Raw genomic sequence first — 10,029 nt, forward strand, 5'->3', positions numbered from 1 at the left:
ATTCTTTCTTTCCTGTTAATTCCAGGCCTGTATTAGCATCTAATATGTCTAGAATCTCTCTATAGAATTTTGAGACGAATACCCACAAGAAACAGATTAAGCAAGTGAAAATAAATTTCCCGTGTAAAGTTTCTGAATGGATTTGTCAGCTCTGACTGTTCTTTGTGCATATTTCTGTTACCTGGGCTGTGGTTCACTGGAGAGGGTGCCTTTGTTTCATGCATTACTTACACACAGCAGATGAGCAGATTGTCATGGGTGCAAAGACTGTGTAACTCAGTGGTCGAGGGTGCCCACCAAGTTACATTCTGCATGCAAAAAGTCCCCATTTCCATCTTTGCCAGGTAGGGCTGTTTAAGACTCCTGCATGAAATCTCGGAGAGCCATCTCTAGGCAATATGAACCGGAGGGAGCCAATGAGTTGCCACCCAGATGTTGTGGGATTATAACTCCTTTTATCCCTGCTGGCTAGAGGCTGGGGCTGATGGGATTTAGAGTCTAGCAGCAATCAGAAGGAATCACATTGGTTCCCCTGGTATACATACTATGGAGTTAATTAGCAAAGTTAACAGCTAAAATAAGAGAACTTAACAATGACTGCTTTATGGAAGAATGGAAGCTTTTTTTCAGACTATTTAAATAAATATTATAATACAATGAATTTGCCAGCAGGATTACAACTATGAGCAACAGATAGAATTAGAGATTATCAGTGTTATTTTACTAGAAAAAGAGGTGTCAGAACTCACCACAAGCCCCTCCCTTGTTCTCTTAGAACGGCAATTCAGAGATGCCAGAAGCCACTTGAGAGGTGCCGGAACTGAGTTCCGGCAAGTTCCGGCTGAAAAAAGCCCTGGAGATTCTTGTACTATGGTTATGATATAGAAGAGGGAAGATAGGGGTACAGCAAAGGGGTAGTAAAAAAAAAAACCTGCAGAAAATGGGATGGGAAGTCAGAAAAAGAAAAACATTATAATGTGTTGCAATTTTATGTGGAAATGGTGGAGATTTAATAAAATATATTTAAATGAAAACACTGAGTTAGATAAGCCAATGCTTTCGATTTGGTGTAAGTCAGTTCCCTCTGCCATTCCTTCAGAATTCTATGCATTCATTCTACCCTGTGTTTTGCTTCGCCTGAATTTTAGAATATAACAATATGCAATTTGCTGCAGCACTTGGTTTCTTCCGCTTCTGGGGAAAGTTCAGAGAGACCATCCCCGCTCTCCAAACACACACATTTATTTATGTGCCATCCACAGCTTTACAAAACAGCTGTGATCTTTGGGATTTGGAGACAAAACTCTAGTCAACCAATTGGTCGAAAGTTATTGAAATGGACATGAAGCTGCCTTTGCATAAGCTGCAATACTTAGCAACGTGCCTACCTAATTAAGTCTACTATTCTGTACACACTTACTTGGGAGTAAGACCTGTTGAACCAAGGGGAATCTATTTTAGAGAGGCTATGCATAAGATTGTGCTGTAAGGCTGAAAAAGAAGCCACAGACAAGCCTATGCTGAACTGAACATGATGGCACTCAGCAACATTTACCCCCTCTTTACAGCTTCCCATCTTGAATGTCCAGGCCGAGGAAGAGTCATTCATAGTGAAGCCCTGCCTGCAACATTTTCAGTATGGATTTATATATTAGGTATTAGTGCCTAATAAAAGGAACCTAAATGATTTCACATGTTTTGTTATTTACATCCAGCTTAGAAGGCTTGTGAAGCAATGCAATGTTGCATCACTGTTCCTTATAAAACGGCTATGGTTTGTTGTCAACCAGCCCTCTTATGAGTCAATCAGACATTTCTAGTGCCAGATTTACGTATAAGCTAAACAAGCTATAGCTTAGGGCCCCACTCTCTTGGGGCCCCCAAAAAAATTTAAAGGAAAACAACAACTGGATGTACATTTATCCAAAATATAAGATAAAAAACTAAATAATAATAATAATAATAATAATAATAATAATACCCCGCCCTCCCCGGCCAGGGCCAGGCTCAGGGTGGCTAACACCAAATATAAATTACAACACCAAATATACATTACAATAAAATGTAATAGGAAAAAACAGTTATTTAAAGTACAGCTTAAAATACAGCTGTATTTTAAAATAAAACCTACATACAGCAACAGTGTTTTGTGTTGTGTAGGCTCCTATGATGTAAGTAATGGGCCCTGCCTGCTTGCCTGCTCTCTGAAATATCACTGGTTTGCTCATTTCTATATATAGGGTGCCTACATTCTGCATGGATAAAATACATATTTTGCTATGTGCAAATGGTTTTAGATATCTATTAAATCCATAAATCATCATATAGCATATATTCAACACAAAAAAGTGACAATTTGTTGTTGACAAAGGACAGCTGGACATATACAGGGCCCCATTACCTTCAGTAGCTTAGGGCCCCATCAAACCTAAATCCAGCCCTGGACACTTCCATGGGATCTCCTCCCAGTGATGAATTGCAAGAAAGATGGGGCAGTCAAGCCCCTTTAAGCTACATCCACCTTGGCTCTATCCTTTCTTGCCATTTGCCTCTCATCTCCTCTGGCTTACTTCATAACATCTGCAGCAGACTGGTTCCCTAGCTACTCGCAACAGTGTATGCTCGCTTGATCATGGAAATTATTTTCCTGTTACCCAATGAGCCAGGCCAGATGCTCAATTTGGATCCACATGCTCATTTAGTATTGACCATTAATTGTGCTCCTCACAGATCCATGGAGATCTAGGCTTTTTCCAGCAATTTAAATGGGGGGGGGGGGAAATAGCACATTGCCATCCATATTCCCCCTCCCCCATGTAGGCTGTTTAAGAAACATCGCTTTTAAATTAGGATAGGACAATCCCCTTAAGGCCATGTTGTACATAAGAATTTAAAAATGCAATCAGAACAACAAGCAAAGGAAAATTAAATCTCAAGTACAATCATCACACAATCAAGGTCATATGATCAAGTAATTGCAATACCTGCTTGGGGGGGGGGGAGTTTGCATAACATTCCCTGGTTTTAGAAAGATATGCATGCTCTGAGAAACAGGTCAAATTGTTTATTGTGTATATGGAAACTTCCCTGATGCACATGATGTTGTTGCAACACAATGAATGTGCGTGCAAAAGTTACTCCTCTGCTGAAGAAAGCAAATAATAATAATAATAATAATAATAATAATAATAATAATAATAATAATTTATTTATAGCCCATCCATCTGGCTGGGTTTCCCCAGCCACTCTGGGCAGCTCCCAACAGAATATTAAACAGAATAAAACTTCAAGCATTAAAAACTTCCCTAAACAGGGCTGCCTCCAGATGTCTTCTAAAAGTCAGGTAGTTGTTTATTTCCTTGACATCTGGTGGGAGGGTGTTCCACAGGGTGGGTGCCACCACCGAGAAGGCCCTCTGCCTGTGTAAAATTGTACTTGTGTAAAACTGTGTAAAATTTTACTTGTGTAAAATTGTGTGTGTGTGTGTGCTTATGGGAGTTCAAACAAAGCTCTGGATTGGGGTCTGAAATGAGAAGTCAATGTTCTTCTGAGGGCAGGGGACCTTCAAAGCATGTCCCTAAGAATCCCACAAAGTGGTGTTGCTTCAAGACAGTTGAGTGCAGAATATGCAGTGTTTTGTGCTCCTTTATTGTAGTGGCTAAATCAAGCACAGCTTGGTGTGTTGTGCTCCTGCTGAGAGCTGTGGTCATTTGCCTCAGTTACTGGAAGCTCATGCTGATTTATAAGGCATCTATCCAATTCTCATCATTTCCCCATGTGCTCGGTTATAAATCCACCACTAGAGGGGATCAAAGTGACACACACATCTCACACATCTTATACAGTGTGGTAAATTAACGGCTATGTGAGTTTGCATGGTATTGACACACTCTTACTAACAAATGTAGGATATCATATTAATTACAGAGGTGGAAGACATTGGTTCACAGAATACTGTACTCATATGCATGAACATCACTTGCATTGTCATCAGATCACTAATCAAACTAATCCTTGATTATGTACAGGTGAACGTTTGAATAGATACCATCAAAAAACGTTTCTTTGAAATGAAGTGTTGTGATTGTGAAGCTTGCAGTTGCTCATTCACACATGGCTTGCCACTTGGGCTGAAGGTGCCTTCAGTCTTCTGCAGCAGAGTTAAGGAGTTGGGCTACTTTTCATGGGACTGGAAAGCTGAGGTACACAGGCTTCATCGTTGAAAGAGAAAGCATGAAAAGACAACCATGCCACTTCTGATAATGCTAACTTATACATAAGATCATTGTGGGCTTGGTGTGTGATAGTTGTCTTGCATTAGGATTTTGCCTTGCAAGGATGGCTGATCAGGGCCTGAGATTTGACCAAATTGCTAATGTTTTGTTGTCTTGATGACCCTTGATGGTGAGAATGCAGTTTCTTGATACAGAAATCTCTCTGGAATGTTTGACATGTGGAAACCAATTTGGGAAAGGTGAAGCAATTGTATGTTGATTGCCCTCTTAAAAGACAAAGTCCAGCAACTGGAGGAACGTGTAGCTACGCTCCAAAGAATTAGAGAACTGGAGCTCTTCTTGGAAGCAACAGAGCACACCGTCTCCACCAAGGAGGAGACAGGGTACTCCCCTGAGAAGGAGGCTAGTTCACCAACACAGGAGCCAGATATATGGAGAAACGTGACTCAAAGAAGTAGGAGGCCCAGGGTTCGCTCTGATTGTTTAGAAATACGCAATCGCTTTGAGGTCCTTTCCCCTAGCATGGAAGACGAAGAGCAGACTCCATTTGAGGATCTCTCCCTCATTACAGTCGATCAGGTATATGAAGACGAGCAGCAAAGGCAGTCCTCAGGGAATGTCCAGGCGACCTTGGAATGGACAGCTCACGGAAGAACCCCGACCAGACCTAAGAGGAGGCGTGTAGTGGTGATAGGGGATTCCCTACTGAGGGGAACAGAAGCAGTGATCTGTGGGCCTGACAAGATGTCTCGGGAAGTGTGCTGCCTCCCCGGGGCTAAGTGCCAAGATGTAACTGAACGACTGCAAGGAATCATAAAACCCACTGACAAATACCCCTTCCTCTTGGTTCATGTGGGAACCAATGACACTGCAAACAATAGCCTCCAGAAGATCAAAAGAGATTACGAGGCTCTGGGCAGGAAATTGAAGCAATTAAATGCACAAATTGTCATCTCATCTGTCCTCCCAGTTGAACGACGTGGCCCAGGGAGAGAGGGGAAAATAGTGGAAGTGAACAACTGGCTTCGCAAATGGTGTAAACAGGAACGGTTTGGATTCTTAGATCACGGAATGCAGTTTCTTGAAGATGGACTTCTGGCAAGCGATGGGCTGCACCTCACAACGGTTGGGAGGAATGTTTTTGCAAAAAATCTCAGAAACCTCATCAGGAGGGCTTTAAACTGACTAATGTGGGGGAGGGAGACAGTGCTCCTGAAGGTAGGAGTCTATCAATTGATGAAGATGATCATCCAAATGTCATAGACCGAATGGAGCAAACAGCACGCAGACCTAGTGGTGGGAGGAAAAAATCCTTAAATAAGAGACACGGGGGAATGATTAATGGACTTCAATGTCTGTACACTAATGCACAAAGCATGGGAAATAAACAAGATGAACTTGAGCTCTTGGTACAGCAAACTAAATATGACATAATAGGCATCACTGAAACCTGGTGGGATAAGTCCCACGATTGGAATGTAATAATGGAGGGATACAATCTATTTCAGAGAAACAGACCAGACAAGAAAGGAGGAGGAGTGGCGTTATATGTCAGGGATGTGTATACCTGTGAAGAGATCCAAGATTTAGAACCTCAAAGCCAAAGTGAGAGCATTTGGGTCAAAATTAAGGGAGAGAAGAATAACAGTGACCTTATTGTGGGAGTTTACTATAGATCCCCAAGCCAAACGGAGGACATAGATGATGCCTTCCTGGAACAGATGGCCAAGCATGCAAAAGGAAGGGAGATAGTAGTAATGGGGGACTTCAATTACCCGGATATTTGTTGGATGTCAAACTCAGCCAAGAGCATAAGGTCAAACAGATTCCTCACTGGCCTTGCAGACAATTTCATTGTCCAGAAAGTGGGAGAAGCAACAAGAGGAACAGCCATTTTAGATCTGGTCCTAACCAATGTTGATGACCTGGTTAGTGGGGTAGAAGTGGAAGGATCATTAGGCGCGAGTGATCATGCTCTTCTGAAGTTTACTATACAGCAGAAAGGAGCAGCCAAGCATACTAGGACTCAATTTCTCGACTTTAAGAAAGCCGACTTCATAAAACTTAGGGAAGTGCTGGGTGAGATCCCATGGACAGTAATACTAAAAGGAAAGGGAGTTCATGATGGCTGGGAGTTTGTTAAGAGGGAGATAGTAAAAGCACAACTTCAGGCAATACCAATGAGACGGAAACATGGAAGGTGCCTAAAGAAGCCAGGGTGGCTATCTAAAGAACTTTTAACTGAGTTAAGATTAAAAAAGGATGTGTACAAAAAATGGAAAAGGGGGGGAAACCACCAAAGAGGAATTCAAACAAATAGCCAGCACGTGTAGACACAAAGTCAGAAAAGCTAAAGCACAGAATGAACTCAGGCTTGCTAGAGAGGTTAAAAGCAACAAAAAAGGCTTTTATGGGTTTGTTCGTAGCAAAAGGAAGAACAAAGAAACAGTGGGGTCACTCAGAGGAGAAGATGGTGAAATGCAAACAGGGGACACAGAAAGGGCTGAACTCCTCAATGCCTCACATGCCTCAGTCTTCTCCAATAAAGAAAACAATGCCCGACCTGAAGAATTTGGAGCAAAGGATTCAGCAGAGGAAACACAGCCCAGAATAACTAAGGAGATAGTACAAGAATACTTGGCTAGTCTAGATGTATTCAAGTCTCCAGGGCCAGATGAACTGCATCCAAGAGTATTAAAAGAACTGGCAGATGTGATCTCAGAACCACTGGCAGTCATCTTTGAGAATTCCTGGAGAACAGGCGAAGTCCCGGCAGACTGGAGGAGGGCAAATGTTGTCCCTATTTTCAAAAAGGGGGAAAGAGAGGACCCAAATAATTACCGCCCAGTCAGTCTGACATCAATACCAGGGAAGATTCTGGAGCAGATCATTAAGCAAATAGTCTGTGAGCACCTAGAAAGGAATGCTGTGATCACCAATAGTCAGCATGGATTTCTGAAAAATAAGTCATGTCAGACTAACCTGATCTCGTTTTTTGACAGAATTACAAGCCTGGTAGATGAAGGGAACGCAGTGGATGTAGCCTACCTTGATTTCAGCAAGGCATTTGACAAGGTGCCCCATGATATTCTTGTAAAGAAGCTGGTAAAATGCGGTCTTGACTATGCTACCACTCAGTGGATTTGTAACTGGCTGACTGACCGAACCCAAAGGGTGCTCATCAATGGTTCCTCTTCATCCTGGAGAAGAGTGACTAGTGGGGTGCCACAGGGTTCTGTCTTGGGCCCGGTCTTATTCAACATCTTTATCAACGACTTGGATGAAGGACTCAAGGGCATCCTGATCAAATTTGCAGATGACACCAAACTGGGAGGGGTGGCTAACACCCCAGAGGACAGGATCACACTTCAAAATGACCTTGACAGATTAGAGAACTGGGCCAAAACAAACAAGATGAATTTTAACAGGGAGAAATGTAAAGTATTGCACTTGGGCAAAAAAAATGAGAGGCACAAATACAAGATGGGTGACACCTGGCTTGAGAGCACTACATGTGAAAAGGATCTAGGAGTCTTGGTTGACCACAAACTAGACATGAGCCAACAGTGTGACGCGGCAGCTAAAAAAGCCAATGCAATTCTGGGCTGCATCGATAGGAGTATAGCATCTAGATCAAGGGAAGTAATAGTGCCACTGTATTCTGCTCTGGTCAGACCTCACCTGGAGTACTGTGTCCAGTTCTGGGCACCACAGTTCAAGAAGGACACTGACAAACTGGAACGTGTCCAGAGGAGGGCAACCAAAATGGTCAAAGGCCTGGAAACGATGCCTTATGAGGAACGGCTAAGGGAGCTGGGCATGTTTAGCCTGGAGAAGAGGAGGTTAAGGGGTGATATAATAGCCATGTTCAAATATATAAAAGGATGTCACATAGAGGAGGGAGAAAGGTTGTTTTCTGCTGCTCCAGAGAAGCGGACACGGAGCAATGGATCCAAACTACAAGAAAGAAGATTCCACCTAAACATTAGGAAGAACTTCCTGACAGTAAGAGCTGTTCGACAGTGGAATTTGCTGCCAAGGAGTGTGGTGGAGTCTCCTTCTTTGGAGGTCTTTAAGCAGAGGCTTGACAACCATATGTCAGGAGTGCTCTGATGGTGTTTCCTGCTTGGCAGGGGGTTGGACTCGATGGCCCTTGTGGTCTCTTCCAACTCTATGATTCTATGATTCTATGATTCTATGAAATATCCTGCCCTATCCAGCTAAAACAAGGTAGTTGCGTTTGTGTGTGAAGTAGATTTTTGAAACAGAATCAGGAGGAAACTGACAGGGAGAGAGAGAGAGAGAGAGAGAGAGAGAGAGAGAGAGAGAGAGTTAAAGGCACTGGGAAGTACTGGTGTCTCTCTCTGTCAATAAAGACATAAGAAGCTGAATCAGACCAAATGTCCATCTAGTCTAGTTCATTTAGTCTAGGAGCAGAGTGCTCATGCTGCTTGTCTCCACCTATGCACCACCTGTATAATTGTAAATATCACAAAAAGATAGGTCTCCAGTTCACCCTCCTCTAAAGGAAACTGTGGCACTGCCGACATAGCTTAGGGAAGTGGAGAACACGCAGCAACTTTCTCATCTCAAGGTATGGCACAAATCAAACTCGTTTCTTTTCAGAAACAAAACAGGATGCAATCCACATTCCATCACAGTACATGTTTGACATGTTCCCTACACACACACACACACACACACACACACACACACACACATTTGTTTCCAATGGACCAGAATTGTACCCCAAATTATACTGATAGCTCTGCCTTTTATCTTGCCATTCTTTCAAAAGTCCTCAGAGAACTTTCAAATGACCCCTGTAGCTAATCTGAAATTAAATACACTTCCAAAAAAAAAAATCCCAGCCCATTAATTGCTCCTGCACATTCCGACCCTGCCCTGATTTTTTTCCCGTTTCCCCCTTTTCTGATTAGTAATTTCAGTTATTTCAAAACACTGTGCTATTTTATCCATACCTTTTTTGTTTAAAAGGGGGGGGAAAGAACTACTTAAAGAGCAATGAGATTGACACTAATAACCCTCCTTTTCAGTTTCCTTTGAACAAGCTCGTGTTTATAGCAAACAAAACAGATCCCAGGTCTTTCGCTAGATATTAATAAAAGCCCCAGGCTGTTTGCTCTTGCTTATTTACATGTACATGGAATTTGTTGGATTAGCAATGCCCCGTGAGTCCCTCCTGCGTTATTGCCTACTGTGGCAATAGATTTCCTCTCAAAAGTCCACCTCCAGAGAAAGGGCAACAGGCAGATATAGTATTGACTCATGAGTGGAAAAAACAACAGAAACAGGAAAAAAGGTGGTTATATGGATGATGAAAGAATTGCCCCAAATATATCACTTTTCCACCTGACAAAACACATTATCTTATAAACTAAGTGGAGGGTCTAAAGGCAGAGGCCAAAGATTTGTTTTCAGCTTGGGTTTTACTTTTGTTTGGAAAATTATTGACCCAAATCCTGAGGCCTTGACAGAAGCACATATATGTTGAATAGATTCTTTTTTTTTTCCCAGGCTGGGGAAGATGGGGAAATAAGGAATAACCCTAAAACTTTTGGTATCACTGCCCACAGCTGTGGTTTACTTATTCCGTAAGACTAGCCCTGCAGGATCAGGCCAGTGACCCATCCATTAATTCAATTCTACCCAGTTCACCTTTCTGAAAACAACATGAGAACAGAGACACAGCCACCCTTCACAATTTGCACTTCTCCATCTTCCACAGTACGGTTCTCCAGCCAGCGCTAAAGTATGCACAATAATTCACATA

This window comes from Podarcis raffonei, chromosome 10 (genome assembly GCF_027172205.1).
Source record: "Podarcis raffonei isolate rPodRaf1 chromosome 10, rPodRaf1.pri, whole genome shotgun sequence".
Taxonomy (NCBI): Eukaryota; Metazoa; Chordata; class Lepidosauria; order Squamata; family Lacertidae; genus Podarcis; species Podarcis raffonei.